The 17,498-nt window shown below is 52.1% G+C and overlaps 1 protein-coding gene across 1 annotated transcript in view; it reads left to right on the top strand.

Annotated features, from left to right (window-relative positions):
• ZBTB46 (zinc finger and BTB domain containing 46) overlaps positions 1-17,498 on the top strand; it is an 83,439-nt gene that overhangs the window by 781 nt on the left and 65,160 nt on the right. The window lies entirely within an intron of this gene.

The following is a 17,498-nucleotide window of genomic DNA, read 5'->3' as shown; positions in this document are numbered from 1 at the left end:
GGCGGGTCCGAGCGCCCCGGGGCGGGGGGTCATTGTCTCCTGGGCGCCGGACGCGGGCCTGGTCTCCATCTTAATCTCGGGCCGCACCGGGCGCGGGGGGCCTCGGGCGGGGAGGCGCGGGGCGCGCGGAGCGGACGGGGCGCGCCGAGGGAGCGGAGTCCGCTTTGAGCCGCGTCTTTGTTTCTCTGTAAATAGACATGTCAGTTTCGCGGGGAGGGGAGCTGGTGTCTGGCAACTCAGTCCCGAGGGCGACGGGGGATTCTCGGCGCCGCCCGGGGGAGGGCTCTGGCCGGCTGGGGGTCCCCTGGCTCCGGGGACAGATGCGCTGTTTGTAGGTTCCGCGAACCGCTCACAATAGGGCGGGACCAGGGGCTCTGGCGCAGGTGGGGGGGGGGCGGCGTGGAACAGGTATTTTCTAACATCCAAGAAATATACACACAGAAAAGTTTGAGATTCGCAGCGAATTTCCTCTCGCTTCCGAGCTGCAATCTCAGCGACGCGTCTGGCGTGGATCGTGGCAGCGAGATTGTGATCAGCATTGTTTAAAGAAATGCTAATTAAAACGCGTTCCGCGGGCGGCCTGGGCGCAGACACCTGTGAGCAGAGCTCGCGGGCGTTTGGATCGCACCGGTCGTGGGGTCTTCCCATGGGCTCTATCCGCAGAGTAACTTCCCGTTTGGTAACAGACTGCGGAGACGCCTCTCCTGCTAGCACCCGCGTCGCCTGTGAAGGCAGCGGTTCACGGTACGAGAGTGGAGAATAGTTCTTGGAAAGGACAGAAGGGGTTTTTCACGTGAACGATGAAGCCAGCGACCGTGTTTATCGTAGCGGAGCCCTTCTATTCCGTGTGTTTTGTGACAGTTAGTGCTTCCCACGGAAACCTTTGGGCACTTCAGCCCTGTGGCTACAGGAAGGACTGAGGAGTGAGGGGGGACGAGGCATAAGTTACCGCACGTCCAGACGGAAACTTACACACTGTGTCCTCCCAAAAGCCGGACAGCTTCGTCTCCTTTACTGAAGGGAAGAGGGGTGGGAGTTACTGTGGGATTTCTCCTTGGGGGGGATGGAACGCACTCACTTTGCTGTGTTTGGAAATCCAAAATTTGGTCTTGCCTTCTTCAGGCCGGCCTGGGGACAAACATTTAATTAAGCCTCTCACTGGTGGTGTAATCTTGGAGCTGAGAGTTTTGTTTTGCTTCGATGAGGTAATTTCTGTTCGGGTTTAGCTGTTTGGTGTGTGAAGATGAGTCGTTCTCTGCTCAGACCTCATTTCCACGCCTCTTTCAGATGATCAGGATGGGTGGACTGGTACCTAAGGACCCCAGGTCAGTGACACCAGGGCCAGGCTGACCCCATGCTCTGTGCCCCGTCCCTCCTCAGGCCCCGGTGGTCACAGAGGTCATGATGTCAACGCTGTGAGCAGAGAGAAAAATGCCCAAAGGGTTCACCGTCATTGTCAGAGGCTGTGTTATTTACAAACACTGTTACTGAGTTACATTTCTGCAGAGTGAACTTTCCAACACTGTCCTTATGTGGGGCTTTTCAAATTAAGGGAAATTGGGCCACTGTGTCCCTGTGGTCCATGTTTCTGGGACAGCGGTGCAGCTCCAGTGCTCCGTTCTCCGTCAGAGGTCTTAGCTCAGCCTCACAGAGCCCAGGAGACCCACTTTGTGCCCGGTGCCTCGACTGTGCCGCCAGCCCGAGAACTTGGGCTCCTTCCTCCCATTGTCATGGCTGGTGCCCAGGCGCCCTTTCCGTGGCTGAATTCAAGTGAGAGGAAAGCTCTAGAAGCCACAGCCCCCTCCCATCCCCACACCCAGTGTCTGGGCGTCTGCCATGGGCGGCTCCCTGTCCCGGGGACCTTGTGTTCTTGTCCAAGTACCGTTCCTGTAAAAATTCAGGCTGCTGCTTTTCCCTGGACTTAGCGTGTTTTACCTGGAAGTCTCATGAGTGACCTTGAGTGATGGGTGACACTTGTTTACTGGTTTTTCTAGAGGATTAAAAAAAAAATTCGCCATGAATCTATCCCCTCCCTTGGGGAACAAGATTCTTCTTGTTGCTGCTAAGTTTGCTTGAATGGCCTGGCTCCTAAGAATAAATGTTCGATTAAAAATCTCTATTAAGGCCACAGAGTTACTCAGGGCTTTGAAATGCGGCTGCCTTGCCCTGATTAGGGTCCTCCTGCCCTCTGCCGTGGCTCTGGCGTGGCTGTGAGCTTGTGCAGGGTGCTGCAGTCTTACTTAGACCATGGGATAGGTGGGTGGGATTTTCCTGCTTTTCTGCTGTTATCGCTTAAGCAGGTTGAGTACCTCACATATGCAGACCCAGGCTTGCTGTTCTGGTTTGCTGTGATGACAAAGGGCCCCAATGATGTTGTTTATAGACGGGAAACATCTATGGTTCTGATCTGAGGCCAGGCGTGGTGGCTCAGGCCTGTAGTCTCAGTGCTTTGGGAGGCTGAGGCAGGAGGGTTGCTTAAGGCCAGGAGTTTGAGGCTGCAGTGAACTATGATTGTGCCGCTGCACTCCAGCCTGGGCAACAGAGTGAGACCTCCTGTCTAAAAAAATAAAATTAAGTAAAAAAAAAAAAGAAAGAAAAGAAAATGTTGTTTTGTGAAAGCATAAAAACAAGTAAAATCATAGTCCAAAACCAGTCCCAAACTAGCCCAAAACCAGGTCCAAACCAGTCCAATTTGACTGAAAAGTGATTTATGCAAAATTTTCTGTTGAGTATCAGCAGTGCTGTTTTACTCTAATTTACAATTAACAACGTTTAAAAACATTTAAAAGTTTTAATCTGGATTAAGAAATTGCTACCATGGCTATTTTAGAATAGAAAGTTGAGAAACTGTTTTTTTCAAAAGTACTTGCAGAGCTTTTGTGTTTTGACAGGTGTGTTTTTGAGGCTTATTAGAGAGACACTTGGGGTCTCCTATTTGTGACAGTTTTTTGGCGTTAGGGAGGGCCTCTAGGACCAGCCTTTAGGGTAGGTTGGTGAGAAAGTTTCCACAGAGGTGGGTTGGGGGCATACAGAAGCCGCTGATGGGGTGCGATGTGGTGGCAGAGGCTGGTGAGGAGCCCTCCAGGGCTGGAGGAGGGCGCCTAGGCTGCTGTGGGGAGTGGCACAGAGGCCAAAAGGGACTCGGGGGAGGGGGTCCCCTCGGTGACCTGCCCGCATGGTTCCAGATCTGGCAGCTGGCCGGTCCTGTTGGAGTGAGTTGAGTGGGTTGCCGGCCGGAGGGCAGGGCCACTGTAAGAGGCAGCTTCTGGGAGCTGGTCAGCTGTGGGGTGGGCATGAGGAACCGTTGAGTTTCGCGTTGTGCCTTCCGAAGACTTGGCTCAGCGCACAGAGCCCCTTCCCAAGGCCGCTGCTGTCTCCCTGGAACGGTCACCGGTGCCGGTGAAGCCTTTCTCCTCCACCGTCTTTGCCAGCCCAGGTGCTGCCCCGGCTCCTCGTGGTTTTTCTTTCAGCATTTCTGACTTACTGGCGCCTCAGCCCTTTTCAGTTGCCCCCAAAATGGAGAAGAGCCACATACGCATGTGTGAACGATCAGTTTTTAAAAATGTCTTCATTTATCTGAAAGTTGGACAGCACTGTTACCTGCATGGGACACACAGATACTTTGTTGTTTGTAAGACATTTTTGTTTGCAAAAATACATCACGTCTCTTTCCTTCCAAGCACTCTGAAGAAAATGAAGCCTCTTGCCCAGAAATCTTCCCTTTCGCTGTCATCGCTGCTCACAAGGCCTGTGCGGGCCTCCTCTGTGGCGACATGGAGAACGGCGCGTCTCTGGGCCTGGGGCTGCCTGCGGAGGGTCAGGAACTTCAGGTGTTAACAGCTGTGTCTGAGGGGTGGACACAGCAAGGTCCACGCTGCTCTGGGGGAATCATCATTTCAGTGTGGTCAACTGCCCGCAGGATGCTTCGCGTGTCTGCTGGGAGCTGCACTGTGGCTCCTGATTGGGCAGGAGCGCGAGAAGCCTCCGCAAGCTATGCTTTCCCTGTCTGCAGCGCCGATTGGCCGCGTTCCCTGTTTGCAGCACCGATTGGCCGCGTTCCCTGTTTGCAGCACCGATTGGCCGCGTTCCCCGTCTGCGGCGTCGATTGGCCGCGTTCCCTGTCTCCAGTGCCGATTGGCCCCGTTCCCTTCTGCAGCGCCTAATGGCCGCGTTCCCTTCTGCAGCGCCGATTGGCCTCGTTCCCCGTCTGTGCAGCGCCGATTGGCCAGGTTCCATGTCTGCAGCGCCGATTGGCCACTTTCCCTGTCAGCAGCGCCGATTGGCCGCATTCCCTGTCTGCAGTGCCGATTGGCCGCGTTCTCGTCTGCAGCGCCGATTGGCTGCTTTCCCAAATGATTTCAAATGATCCCACAGAAAGTCACAGACATTAGAAGCTTCTGAGTTGTGAGGAAACAGAGGCCTGCTTGTTGATTTCTGGGTTGTAGGGGCACCTCAAAACACATGGGCTTTCTGGAAACACACTCATCATCCACTCATTGGCCATAGCCGGCCGCCTGCCGAGGCTGAGAAGTGGAGCAAGGCCGTCCTGGCGGGAGGAACAGCGAGGCAGGACGGAGCTGATGACCCGAGCGCCCAGGGCTGTTTGTGCAGAGTGGGGACAACAGGCCTTGCGAAGACCTTGGGGGCTGGGGTGGGGGTTTGATGGTGGTGGGTGGGAGGGAGGTTGATTTTTATTTTTTTGACACTGAGTCTTGCTCTGTCGCTGGAGGGGAGTGACGCGATCTCAGCTCATGACAGCCTCTGCCTCCTGGGTTCAGGCAGTTCTCCTGCCTCAGCCTCCTGAGAAGCTGAGTTTACGAGCGCCTGACACCACACCCAGCTAATTTTTTATTTTTATTTTTTTGAGACAGTCTCGCTTTGTTGCTAGGCGCCAGGCTGGAGTGCAGTGGCGCAATCTCAGCTCGCTGCAGCCTCCACCTCCCAGATTCAAGCAATTCTCCTGCCTCAGCCTCCTAAGTAGCTGGGACTACAGCCGCGCGCCATCACACCCAGCTAAGTTTTGTATTTTTTAGTAGAGACGGAGATTCACCGTATAGGCCAGAATGGTCTTGACCTCATGATCCGTCCGCCTTGGCCTCCCAAAGTGCTGGGATTACAGGCGTGAGCCACCGTGCCCAGCCTAATTTTTATATTTTTAGTAGAGACGGGGTTTCACCGTGTTGGCCAGGCTGGTCTCGAACTCCTGACCTCAAGTGATCCCCCGCCCCTGGCCTCCCAAAGTGCTGGGATTACAGGTGTGAGCCACCAAGCCTGGCTAGGTGGGGTTTGTTGATAGTGAGATGGGGGTACAGGAATGGGAAGACGGGGATGGAGCGTTTGTTGGTAAGTGAGATGGGGGTGCAGCAATTGAAACATAACCTCTCAGGGCACCCAGAAGAACGTGGGTGGAGGGAAGGCAGTAAGTGTCCCTTGGCCACGTGAAATTTTGTGTGGGATTAGACCTTGAGGTTTCAGGAAAAAGGACGTGGGTCAGGGCTTGTGTGGTGACCACCAACTGAGTTATCTGATAATTCGCTAAATTAGCTTTAAAGACAACACGGTCTGCAGTCTTTCTTGTCTTGGTGTGGCCCTATTGGAATAAAATATATGTTCTCTTTCTGTCCGTCCCATTTAAATTATTGAACCTGTTGACGAGCAGTATCCTTTTATTTAGTGAGTTCAAAGCCAACCTAGGTATTTTTGAAAGTAGTAGAGAACATTGAGCTTCTTGAGGGGCGGAGAACAAACTGGCTGGAGAAGGCACTCGTTTGCCCAGGCCCAGCCCCGTTCTTCCTCTTCCGATTTCAGTGTGGAGCCTGCAGACCCAGGATGCTTCACACTTCAGGGAGATCAGAGATGCTCAGCATCTAAAGTGGGATGTGTCTGCTTGTTACCCATTCACCAAAGCAGCGCTTTGGCCTGAGACCCTGCCCTGAGCCTCTGGTCTCCACAGAAGCCTTGAGTTGCCTGCAGTCTCCCCTCCACACTAAAATCTCCACTTCTCACGTGTAATCTGGTCGTTGACATTCGTCCTGTGGGGAGCCCATTCTGTGATTTACATCTCCTTTTACGAACAGAAAATGGAGCGGTCTGGAAGAATACACACACACACACACACACAACACACACAAAGTTTCTAGCGAATAAAGGTCAGGATATGAATCAGGAGAGAGGAAAGGAATTGGAAGACACCGACCTCAATGAGAAACCTACTCTGGGAAGCTTGTGACAGGTGCAGTGTGACAGTGGACATGGGCCTCTTGTGTGGTCTGAATTTAAGTTTTGAAAAGGGGTCTTGCCCTGTTGCCAGTCAGGGAACCCATTGTGCTCACATGGAATCCGCCTCCTGCGCTCCTCTGTCGGGGCCAAGAGCCCCTCTGTCCCAGGCTGGGTTTGGCACGTGTGTTCATGTGTTGCTCTCGGGGGGAGTACCCAAGGCTTTTGTCTTTTGGGGTCTGTGCCACACACAGAAATGCTAGTCTCCACCAGGTGTGTGTTGCTGGGTTGACTCAGGGCACGTGAACTCAGGATGGCTGGACCTGCACTCCCTCGTTGATTGCATTCTCCAGTCACCCCCAGTCCCCTGAAACCACTGTGGCTGCGGCTCTGCTGGCTGATGGTGCAGGTGTGTTGAGGGTTTTCCGCCTGCTTCACGTGTGTATCAGTTTTGTGTGACTAGGGCTACGTTTGTGTTTCTAAAATGTTAATAGCAAGAACTCACTTTTGAGCAAAAGCACAGATGGTAATTTTTCCTGCAGAAAGCTTCTTAGAGGAAGTTAAAGGTGTAAGTTCTCACAGGGTGCTGAGCGAGTGGCTGGGTTTTCCTGGTGGATAAGTGCTTGGGGCGGGCTGCAGGACAGCTGTGTGCGCTGGAAACGGTTAGTGATGTCACAAAGGTTTTTATTTCTGAAGGGAAACTGAGGGAGTCAGGATATTTAAAGCTGCCTAGTGCTTCCTAAACAGTGGCTGATGTTCTTGTCCAAGTGAATGAAACGTTTCAGGTTAATGTCACTCTGTACTTTAAGTATTTCATTTTAGCATCACATTATTAAAAGTGCACCTGCCTGTAGTCCCAGCTGCTCAGGAGGCTGAGGTGGGAGGATTGTTTGAAGTTAGGAGTTTAAAACCAGCCTGGGCAACATTGCAAGACCCTCTCTAAGATTAAAAAAAAAAAAGTAATAATAATAATAATAATGGCCAGGCATGGTGGCTTATGCCTGTAATCCCAGCACTTTGGGAGGCTGAGGTGGGCGGATCACCTGAGGTCAGGAGTTTGAGACCAGCCTGGCCAACATGGTGAAACCCCATCTCTACTAAAAACAAAAACAAAAATTAGCCAGGCATGGTGGTGGACACCTGTAGTCCCCAGCTATTTGGGAGACTGAGGTAGAATTGCTTGAATCTGGGAGTCAGAGGTTGCAATGAGCCAGGATCACGCCATTGCACTCCAGCCTGGGCAACAGTGTAAGGCTCCCTCTAAAAAGTAAATAAGCAATAATAATAATAATAATAAGTACTTCTTAAAAAGGGTGCCTGTTTACTATTTTTATCAGTTATACATTGGTAATTTCATACATTGGGAGTTTACATGTTTTTCTCTGAGGAAATGGTTACTTTCTGCTACCTATGGTGATATGGAAACACATCTGTAGTATTTCATTGCTTTTATTTTAGTTCGTATATAGACTTGTTCTTTAACTTCAGAGTGTTTTGAACAACTTTTCGGAAATCATTAGCAGGCACCCTGTTCTGGGCAGGGAAGTGCATGTCCGTGACTGACCCCCGGGCAGCAGAATGAGCTCTGTCAGGCTTCCAGTGTCCCGGTTGCTTTAATTACTTGTTGGTGGAGTGAGGCCAGGAGTTAAGAGGTGGCACTAACTCCGACATCCCGTTTAGTTAAAGCCATCTTCACAGTCGATCACTGGATTTGACTGGAGTCATATTCAGGGAGGCCGAGAAGCAGTTTGTTTGTTTTTTTTTTTTTTTTTTTGAGATGGAGTCTCGCTCTGTAGCCCAGGCTGGAGTGCAGTGGCACAATCTCGGTTCACTGCAACTTCCGCCTCCCTGGTCCCGGCTCAAGCAGTTCTCCTGCCTCAGCCTCCCAAGTAGCTGGGTTACAGGCATGAGGCACCAGGCCCAGCTAATTTTTGTATTTTTTAGTAGAGATGGTGTTTCACCATGTTGGCCAATGTGGTCTTGAACTCCTGAACTCGTTATCCGCCCACCTTGGCCTCCCAAAGTGCTGGGATTACAGGTGTGAGCCACTGCACCTGGCCAGAAGTGGTCTTTTTAATCCATTTGCCTCTGGTCTGGCTTCTGGGGCACTGTTGCTGTTTTTGCTTTATTCAATGTGGAAATTGCCAGAGGCCTTGGGAGAAGGGAGGGTAGGAGGTCCTGTCATCTGCGGGACCCTGTGTCTGCATAAGGCTACATCCAGCGCCCGTGGCAGAGCCCTCATAGGCAGCAGAGTTGTGACCACAGACGCCTACTGGTGAGCCTGTGCGGGACCCTGTGTCTGCATAAGGCTACATCCAGCGCCCGTGGCAGAGCCCTCATAGGCAGCAGAGTTGTGACCACAGACGCCTACTGGTGAGCCTGAGACCCAGACACACACCTGCACCCTGGCAAGGGACGGCTCATCTTCCTTGGGATGCGCTCCTGGAGGGAGCTGAACCGGCAGGCAGCACCCGGCAGCATCCTGGGTGCGCTCGCTGTTCACTTAATGCCATTGATAACAACCTCACTGTTTATTTAACCTGATTTTTTGCTTTAAGAAGGAAGTGGATCCAGGAAGTCATGAGTTGGTGTCTTAGTGATGCTTTTCTTTTCTTTTTTTGAGACAGTTTCGCTCCTTCGCCCAGGCTGGAGAGCAGTGGTGCGATCTCAGCTCACTGCAGCCTCTGCCTTCCAGTTTCAGTTTCCAGCGATTCTCCTGCCTCAGCCTCCTAATTAGTTGGGGTTATAGGCGTGTGCCACCATGCTCAGCTAATTTTTGTAGGTTTTTTTTTTTTTTTGGGGTAGCGAGGGGGTTTCACCATGTTGGCCAGGCTGGTTTTGAACTTCTGACTTCGTGATCCATGCACCTTGACCTCCCAAGGTGCTAGGATTACAGGTGTGACCACCATGCCTGGCCAATGATGCTTTTCTTGACACATGCTGACGTGAACACATAACTCTGAGTGTCCAGGCATTGACCGGAGCTGTGGCCGCCTACTGTGGACCACATTGTGGGAGTCTGGGCTGGCTCAGCCCACCCTCTCTCTGTGTAGCTGCTCTGCTCCTCATGAAAACCCAGGGTTGCCCCTCCTTACACAGCCCTGCTGGAGGGGACAGGGATTTGGATGCAGGGCTGCTCCGAGGGCTTCTGTTTTTTTTGTTGTTGTTGTTTGTTTTTGTATTTTTGGTAGAGATGGGGTTTCACCATGTTGCCCAGACTGGTCTCGAACTCCTGCCGTCAGGTGATCTGCCTGCCTCGGCCTCCCAAAGAGCAGGGATTATAGGCCTGAGGCACCATGGCCGGCCTCTTCTTCTTTTTCTTTTTCTTTTTTTTTTTGAGACAGGATCTGGCTTTGTGGGCCAGGTTGGAGTGCAGTGGCACAAGCACAGCTCACTGCAGCCTCCATCTCCCAGACACAAGGATCCTCCCGCCTCGGCCTCCCATGTAGCTAGGACTGTAAGCCTGTGCCATCATGCCTGGCTATTTTTTTTTACTTTTTTTAGAGACACGGTCTGCCTATGTGGTCCATGCTGGGCTCAAGCGATCCTCTTACCTCTGTCCAAGAGCTGGGATTGAGGTGTGAGCCACCACGCCTCGCCCTTCCCTTTTCTTTTAAGGAATCCTGTCCTATTGGGTGAGGGCCCACCCTAACCCACTGTTACCTCATATTAACTTGATTATATTTGCAAAGACTCTATTTCCACATAAGGTCCCATTTGCAGGCACCTGGGCTTAGGCTTTAACAGACACCTTTCAGCATCAGAGCTTGGGTTTTCTTGATGCGTCTTCCACACGTCTGTCTCTAGGGAGGCTTCCCTGCGGATCAGCAGCTGCTACCTCCCGTGGCTGCTGTATCCTTGACGCTGCCGTTATTTACGGCAGAGGTGGCAAGTAACCAACGTCACCAAAATATTAGAAAATGCATTCAGCCAGTATGTACGCAGCCCTGGGCCTGTGGCAGGCTGGATTCCTGGCCTGGGTACAAGCAGCTCCTGGAGTCCTTGCTCTCCTGGGTTGAGCGTCTGGCAGCGGGTGTGGGGATGCAGACGGGGGGGATGTTTTGAGTGTTTCGGGTGATTTGAGCCTGCCAGCCTGTGAGGAGAGACACAGGGGGTGGGTGGGGAGGGAGTCAGGTTGAGAGTGAGCAGAGATGGAGCCAAGAGGGGCAGCCGAGTTACCGTGGCTGCTTGTGCCTCCCCATCCAAAGCAGGATTCGGGCCCTCCTCTGGTCACCCCCCTTGCCTTGCTCACTGGCCCTGTGCCCACCTGCACCTGTACCCACTGAACCTATGCCCACCTGCACCTGCCTGTACCTGTGCCCACTGCTCCTGTGCCCACCTGCTCCTGCACCCACCTGCACCTGTGCCCACTGTACCTGAACCCACCTGTACCTGTGCCCACTGCACCTGCGCTCACCTGTACCTGCACCCACTGTACCTGTGCCCACTGCACCTGCACCCACCTGTACCTGTGCCCACTGGACCTGTGCCCACCTGTACCTGCACCCACTGCACCTTTGCCCACTGCACCTGCACCCACCTGCACCTGTGCCCACTGAACCTGTGCCCACTGCCCCTGCGCCCACCTGCACCCACTGCACCTGTGCCCACTGTACCTGTGCCCACCTGTACCTGCACCCACTGCACCTGTGCCCACTGCACCTGCCTGTACCTGTTCCCACTGAACCTGTGCCCACCTGCACCTGTGTTTCCAGGTTAGACCTGGGCTCTTGGCCTTGTTTCTCGTCTCGGCTGCTGGTGAGATCTATGGCTCCTTTTCAGAATAGCATGTTTTGTTCATTTGTTTGTTTTGAGACAGGGTTTTGCTCTGTCACCCAGGCTGGAGTGTGGTGGTACAATCTCAGCTCACTGCAGCCTCGACGTCCTGGACTGGAGCCATCCTCCTGCCTCAGCTTCCTGAGTAGCTGGGACCCCAGGCATGTGTGACCATGGCCCGCTCACGATAGCATTTGTAGTGCACCCAGTAAGATCCCTGGAAAATGAAGAGCAGCAACCCCTGAAATACAGTTGCTAAAATTGAGGAAAATTTGGTTTGTGAGGTAGTAATGTGAACCTTTAATGTAGCACGTGGTATTGTGACTGGTGCGTCTGATACTCTAATTCTGAAGAGGAGTGAGTATTCTGGGTTGCCTGCAGCAGCCATGGTGCCATGTGGACAAGGCTGTGTTCTGTGGTTTGTCAGCCAGAGTCAGACTCCCGAGGCCCAGGCTTGCTGCACTCCTCGGAGAGGCCACCACAAATAAGGACTTGCCTGGGGGTGGGAGGAGGCAGCTCCCCTGCAGAGGCAGGTCTTGGCCTTGTATTGAGGGTGGGGCTGCCTGTGGGTTTCCAGGTGAGATTCTCTCTCACTGCATTTGCATCTCTGGATTACATATTTTCCCAGTTCTGTAAAAGTTAAATTATTATTTCATAAATAATTATATTTTAAAAAACTTATTTTGGAGCTTTCAAACGTGCACAAAATTAGAGAGAACGTCCATGTCGCCTGGCTGGGAATCCCAAGCACACTGCCCTTGTCTCACTCATCCCTCCTGCTGCTTTTCCCCTAGAGTATTTTAAAGCAGATTTCAGTTTACCCTTAGGGCTTCACTGTTTGTGGCTCCCACACAGCTGGGCACCCTGTAGCACGTCCTCAGCGTCTCGATGCTGGGCTGGGCTCAGCGCTTTCACCCGTGTCATGCACGTTTTCACTGTGGTTTTACTTGAGTCAGGGTTGGGATGAGGGCGTGTGCTGCATGTGGGTGCTCGTGTCCCTGAGGTTCCATTTCTTCCGTGAAAACCCTCTCTTCGTTTCCTGCTACTTATTGCTGAAGAATCGGTTATTGGTTCTGTGGCATTTCCTACCTGAAGGTCTAGCGGGGTGCAGCCGTGTGACCTTGAATTTGTGCCTGCCATCAGTAGAACCAGGTAGAGGCCAGAGGGCCAGGACTCGCCTGCCCAGGACAGTGGTAGGGAGCAGGTACTCTGGCTTGCAGCCACAACACTTATGTTGGAATTTCCGACCTAGTGCATTCTATCTGTCTGTCTGTCTGTCTGTCTATCTGTCATCTGCCTGCCTACCTATCTACCTGTTCTTTTTTTGAGCTGGAATTTGGTCTGTCGCCCAGGCTGGAGCACAGTGGCACAATCTCAACTCGCTACAACCTCCGCCTCCCGGGTTCAAGCGATTCTTCTTCCTCAGCCTCCTGAGGAGCTGGGACTTCAGGTGTGCACCACCATGCTGGGCTAAATTTTGTGTTTTTAGTAGAGACGGGGTTTCACCATGTTGGCCAGGCTGGTCTTGAACTCCTGACCTCAGGCGATCCGCCTGCCTTAGCTTCTCAAAGTTCTGGGATTACAGGCATGAGCCACCGAACCCGGCCCCAACTTAGCATATTTTAAAGCACGAATTGTTTCATATTTTGGTGCCTGCTTTTTTTTTCTTTTCCTTTTTTTGAGGTGGAGTTTTGGCTCTTGTTGCCCAGGCTGGAGGGCAGCTGCATGACCGCAGCCTCCACCTCCCGGGTTCAATCGATTCTCCTGCCTTAATCTCCTGAGTAGTTGGGATCACAGGCATGTGCCACCACCCCTGGCTAAGTTTTTTGTATTTTTAGTAGAGGCAGGATTTCTCCAAGTTGATCAGGCTGGTCTTGAACTCTAGACCTCAGGTGATCCACCTGCTTTGGCCTCCCAAAGTGTTGGGATTATAGGCATCAGCCACCACGCCCAGCCAGTGCCTGTTTTTAAAGACATGAATGCTTTTTGCTAAGGAGACTTACATGGATTATTTATTTATTTAGTTAGTTTTTTAAGATGGAGTCTCCCTCTGTCGTCCAGGCCAGAGTGAAGTGGCGCGATCTCGGCTCACTGTAACCTCCCCCTTATGGATTCAAGTGATTCTCCTGCCTCAGCCTCCTGAGTAGCTGGGACTACAGGCACGTGCCACCACACCTGGCTAATTTTTTTTTGGTCGAGATGGGGTTTCACCATGTTAGCCAGGGTGGTCTCGATCTCCTGACCTCGTGATCCACCTGCCTCAGCCTTGCAAAGTGCTGAGATTACAGGCGTGAGCCACTGCGCTGGGCCTTTTTTATTTTTTATTTTTGAATCTGGGTCTTGATCTGTTTCCCAGGCTGGAGTCCAGTGGTGTGATCTCAGCTCACTGAAGCCTCCCCCTACTGGGATCAAGTGATCCTCCTGCCTCAGCCTCCCAAGTAGTTGGAACTATAGGCATGCAACTCCATGCCTGGCTAATTTTTAACTTTTTTATGGAGATGGGGATCTTGCTGTGTTGCCCAGGCTGGTCTTGAACTTCTGGGCTTGAACACCCAGGGCAGTCCTCTGGCCCCGTCTTCCCAAAGTACTGGGATCACAGACCCGAGCCACTTTGTCTGGTCTTGTGAAAAATTTTAACCTTAATTTTCTTATTTTAAGTTGATTTTCATTTAGTTTTTACTAGAAATGCAAATGTACTTTACTGTTGCTTCTCTTTTCTTAGGAAAAGTTGATGTGAATTTTGCCTGAATTTGGATTTTCCTATTATGGAGAGTTTTTTTTTTTTTTTTTTAACAAAAAGATGGCTGCTGCTTTGGTGGGTCAGTGCGAATTCCTTGTTTCAATATTTACAGTATCACTTCTTTTTTTATTTTTTTGAGACGGAGTCTTTCTCTGTCACCCAGGCTGGAATGCAGTGACACGATCTTGGCTCACTGCAGCCTCTGCCTCCCGGTTGAAGCGATTCTCCTGTTTCAGCCTCCCGAGTAGCTGGGATTACAGGTATGTGCCAACATGCCTGGCTAATTTTTGTAGTTTTAGTAGAGATAGGGTTTCACCAGGTTGGTCAAGCTGGTCTTGAACTCCTGACCTTGTCATCTGCCTGTCTCGGCCTCCCAAACTGCTGGGATTACAGGCATGAGCCACTTCACTCTTGTTCCCTAGGCTGGAGGGCAACAGTGCAATCTTGGCTCACTGCAACCTGCGCCTCCTGGGTTCAGGTGATTCTCCTGCCTCAGCCTCCCAACTAGCTGGGAATACAGGCATGCACCACCATGCCTGGCTAATTTTTGTGTTTTTAGTAGAGGCGGGGTTTCTCCATGTTGTCCCGGCTGTTCTCGAACTCCCGACCTCAAGTAATCTACCTGCCTTGGCCTCCCAAAGTGCTGGGATTACAGGCGCGAGCCACTGTACCTGGCTAGGATCAGTTCTTTTGAATATTTTAATGCTTCCCAGTTTGGAGTCAAGAGCTATTTTTACTTTAGTTTTTTTTTCCCCAGGTAAATAATTTTTATCCATGGCAAGTACTGGGTCTGAACAGTGTATGAGTGGGGGCCATAGGAAAGGGTGAGCTGGTGAAACAGGCATGCTGCTTGGTGGCTCAGGCGTCCATTCTAACATTTTCGTCTCCTGAGGAAAAAACAGGAAGTTTGGCAGAGTGAAAGGGGTTTGGTCTTGCAGCATGGTTTACCCACCCAGTGTGTCCTGTGTCCTCGTGTGGCAGGGAGTGAGACAGCGGCAGCTCTCTTCCCAGTGGAGTAGAGCTTGCCTGGCTGCACGGTGAGAGGCTGGCCTGTCACCCAGCTCAGAGCTGACCCTTTTCAACATGTGCCAATGTCTGCCAGGCCCCGGGGTCAGGGTTGGCTGTCTGCTGGCCCAGCCTCATCTGATGTGAAGAACTCGGGGTGGGGGGGTGGCGTCTAAGGTGGCCACAGTGGTGTTGTCCTGTGTCACCTGTGCACCGACTGCCCCCGCTCTGTACCCCTGAGACTTTCTGGCTCTCTGTGTGGCCATGGCCATAGTGGGCTCCCTGGAAATACTTTCAGAGGATTTGACGGCTGCATCCTGCCAGAGCCCCTGCTGCCCTGTGGAAGAACTTCTGCTCCTGGAAGAAGCAGCTGGGAGGCTGGGGACTGTGGTGTCTTCTGTATGAGAGGCGGGGTGCGGCTGGGGAGAGGAAGGCTGCTCGGGTCTTCTTCAGGGAGACCCGCCCCGTGACGGCTCCGACATCCTGGTGGGCTGGTGGTTCGTATCTTGTCCACCCGCTGTCTCCTCTTGCTCCTCGCCCCTGTGAGCTGGGGGCACTCATGCCAGTCCTATGGGGTTCTGTGACCCAGAGAGGCAGACTCTTCACTTGCCCCTTGAGTTTGTGAAAAGTCAAAGCAGAGCAAAGCATGCCCTCCAGCTGGAGCTCCTCGTAGGCGCGAGGACAGAGCGAGGACAGAGCAGAGATTGCTCTCATATTCACCCCTCTTCACCCCTGGGTGCCAATTTCCTGTGGTGTGGACCTGCCCTGCTTTGGCCCTGGTCGGAGTGCTCTCGAGTTTATGCTGTATTTTAATTTTAATTTTTTTTTCCTTATCAATTCTCTAACCCTATGTCATAATTAATTTTAATTTTTTTTATTTTGTGTTTTGAATTGGAACCTTGTTATGTCCCCCAGGCTGGAGGGCATTGGCACAATCTCGGCTCACTGCAGCCTCCACCCCCTGGGTTCAAGTGATTCTCCTGCCTCAGCCTCCCTCATAGCTGGGAGGCGCCTGCCACCATGCCTGGCTAATTTTTGTATTTTTAGTAGAGACAGGGTTTCCCCATGTTGACCAGGCTGGTCTTGAATTCCTGACCTCAGGTGATCCACCCACCTTGGCCTCCCAAAGTGCTGGGACTACATTTGTGTTTTATAAATAAGCACCTTGGCTTGTGAGGTAAAGGGGTTTTGGTGCCTGTCCCGAGTATGGTCGGCATGGGTGAGCCTGTGCAGACACAGCGGTGGGCTTTCTGTTCCTCGTTTCTTTCTGTTAATTTCTGATAAACTTCTGAGCCTCCACAAAACTGACATTTTAAATGTTCACAGTTTTCTGGGCCATCTTCGAATCGTCGGGCGCTTGGGTCTTTTTCTGTTTTCACTGTGATTATAGCAGTGATAGGAACATCTTGGAACCAATTAGCTTTTTGGGTTATTTCCTTGGTAGAGTCTCGAAAGTGGAATTAGTCAAAAAGGCGGAGGTGTCTGCCAGCCTCACCCCACTTGCAGGAGCTTGGAGGGTCGTGCTCTGGCCTCCTGTGTCAGAGCCAACTTTGTAATCACTTTACATTATTTATTTTATTTTATTTTATTTTATTTTATTTTATTTTATTTTATTTTTGTGATGGAGTCTCATTCTGTCCAGGCTGGAATGCAGTCGCAAGATCTGGGCTCACTGCAAGCTCTGCCTCCCGGGTTCAAGCGATTCTCCTGCCTCAGCCTCCTGAGTAGCTGATATTACAGGCTTCACCACCATGCCCAGCTATTTTTTGTATTTTTAGTAGAGACGGAGTTTTACCATGTTGGCCAGGATGGTCTTGATCTCTTGACCTCGTGATCCGCCTGCCTCGGCCTCTCAAAGTGCTGGGATTACAGGCATGAGCCACCGCACCTAGCCAACTTTACATTAATTTTTGCAAGTTTCATGTATTTAGAGTTTTTATTTTTTGAGGTAGGGCCTTGCTGTGTCGCCCTGGCTGGAGTGTTGTCGCACCATCTTGGCTCATTCCAACCTCGACCTCCCTGGCTCACATGATCCTCCTACTTCATTCTCTGGAGTAGCAGGGACTACGAGTGTGCACCACCACGCCCAGCTAACTTTTCGTTTTTTGTAGAGAAGGGGTCTCACCATGTAGCCCAGGCTGGTGTTGAGCTCCTTGGCTTAAGCCATCCGCTCCCCGGCTTCCCTGTGTTGGGATTTCGGGTATGAGCCACTGTGCCCGTCCTTGAAATCTTTGCTCAGAGTCAAGCACGTCTTTTAAGCCCATTCCAGAAATCTTTAAAATAGTATCATTGAGGTAAGCCAGACTGGCCACCACAGGGTTAACTTTGTGAGAAGAGGGGAGGAGAAAGGGGGGCTCTGCTGTCCCCAGTAGTCCTCCACCTGCCTGTGCTCTGGCAGGTGTGAGGGCGTTGCTGTCTCTGGGCTTAGGGCTTTTGAGGCCTGGACCCGGGGTGGCCTTTGGTGCTCCCTTGGGGGTAATATGGGGGACACAGGCGAGATACGGGGCCACCACCCCACCAGGCCTGTGCCAAGCCCCAGGAACCCATTCTTGGAACAAGCACAGCCTTGGGGACGGGAAGTGCTGGTCAGGGCCCCCAGGGTGTGGCCTCCAGAATGGTGCCTCCAGGGTGTGGCCTCCAGGGCCTCTGATCTTGGCCCTTTGGCTCTGCTGAGCCTGCTCCTTTGGTGCCCACTTCAGCCAAGCCTGTGATGAAGCCCCTCAGGTGCTGTGGCCCCTTGAAGGTGACCGTGAAGAGCCCC

Source organism: Callithrix jacchus, chromosome 5 (assembly GCF_049354715.1).
Source record: "Callithrix jacchus isolate 240 chromosome 5, calJac240_pri, whole genome shotgun sequence".
Classification (NCBI taxonomy): Eukaryota; Metazoa; Chordata; class Mammalia; order Primates; family Cebidae; genus Callithrix; species Callithrix jacchus.
This window is presented reverse-complemented; position numbering and strand designations above follow the sequence as displayed.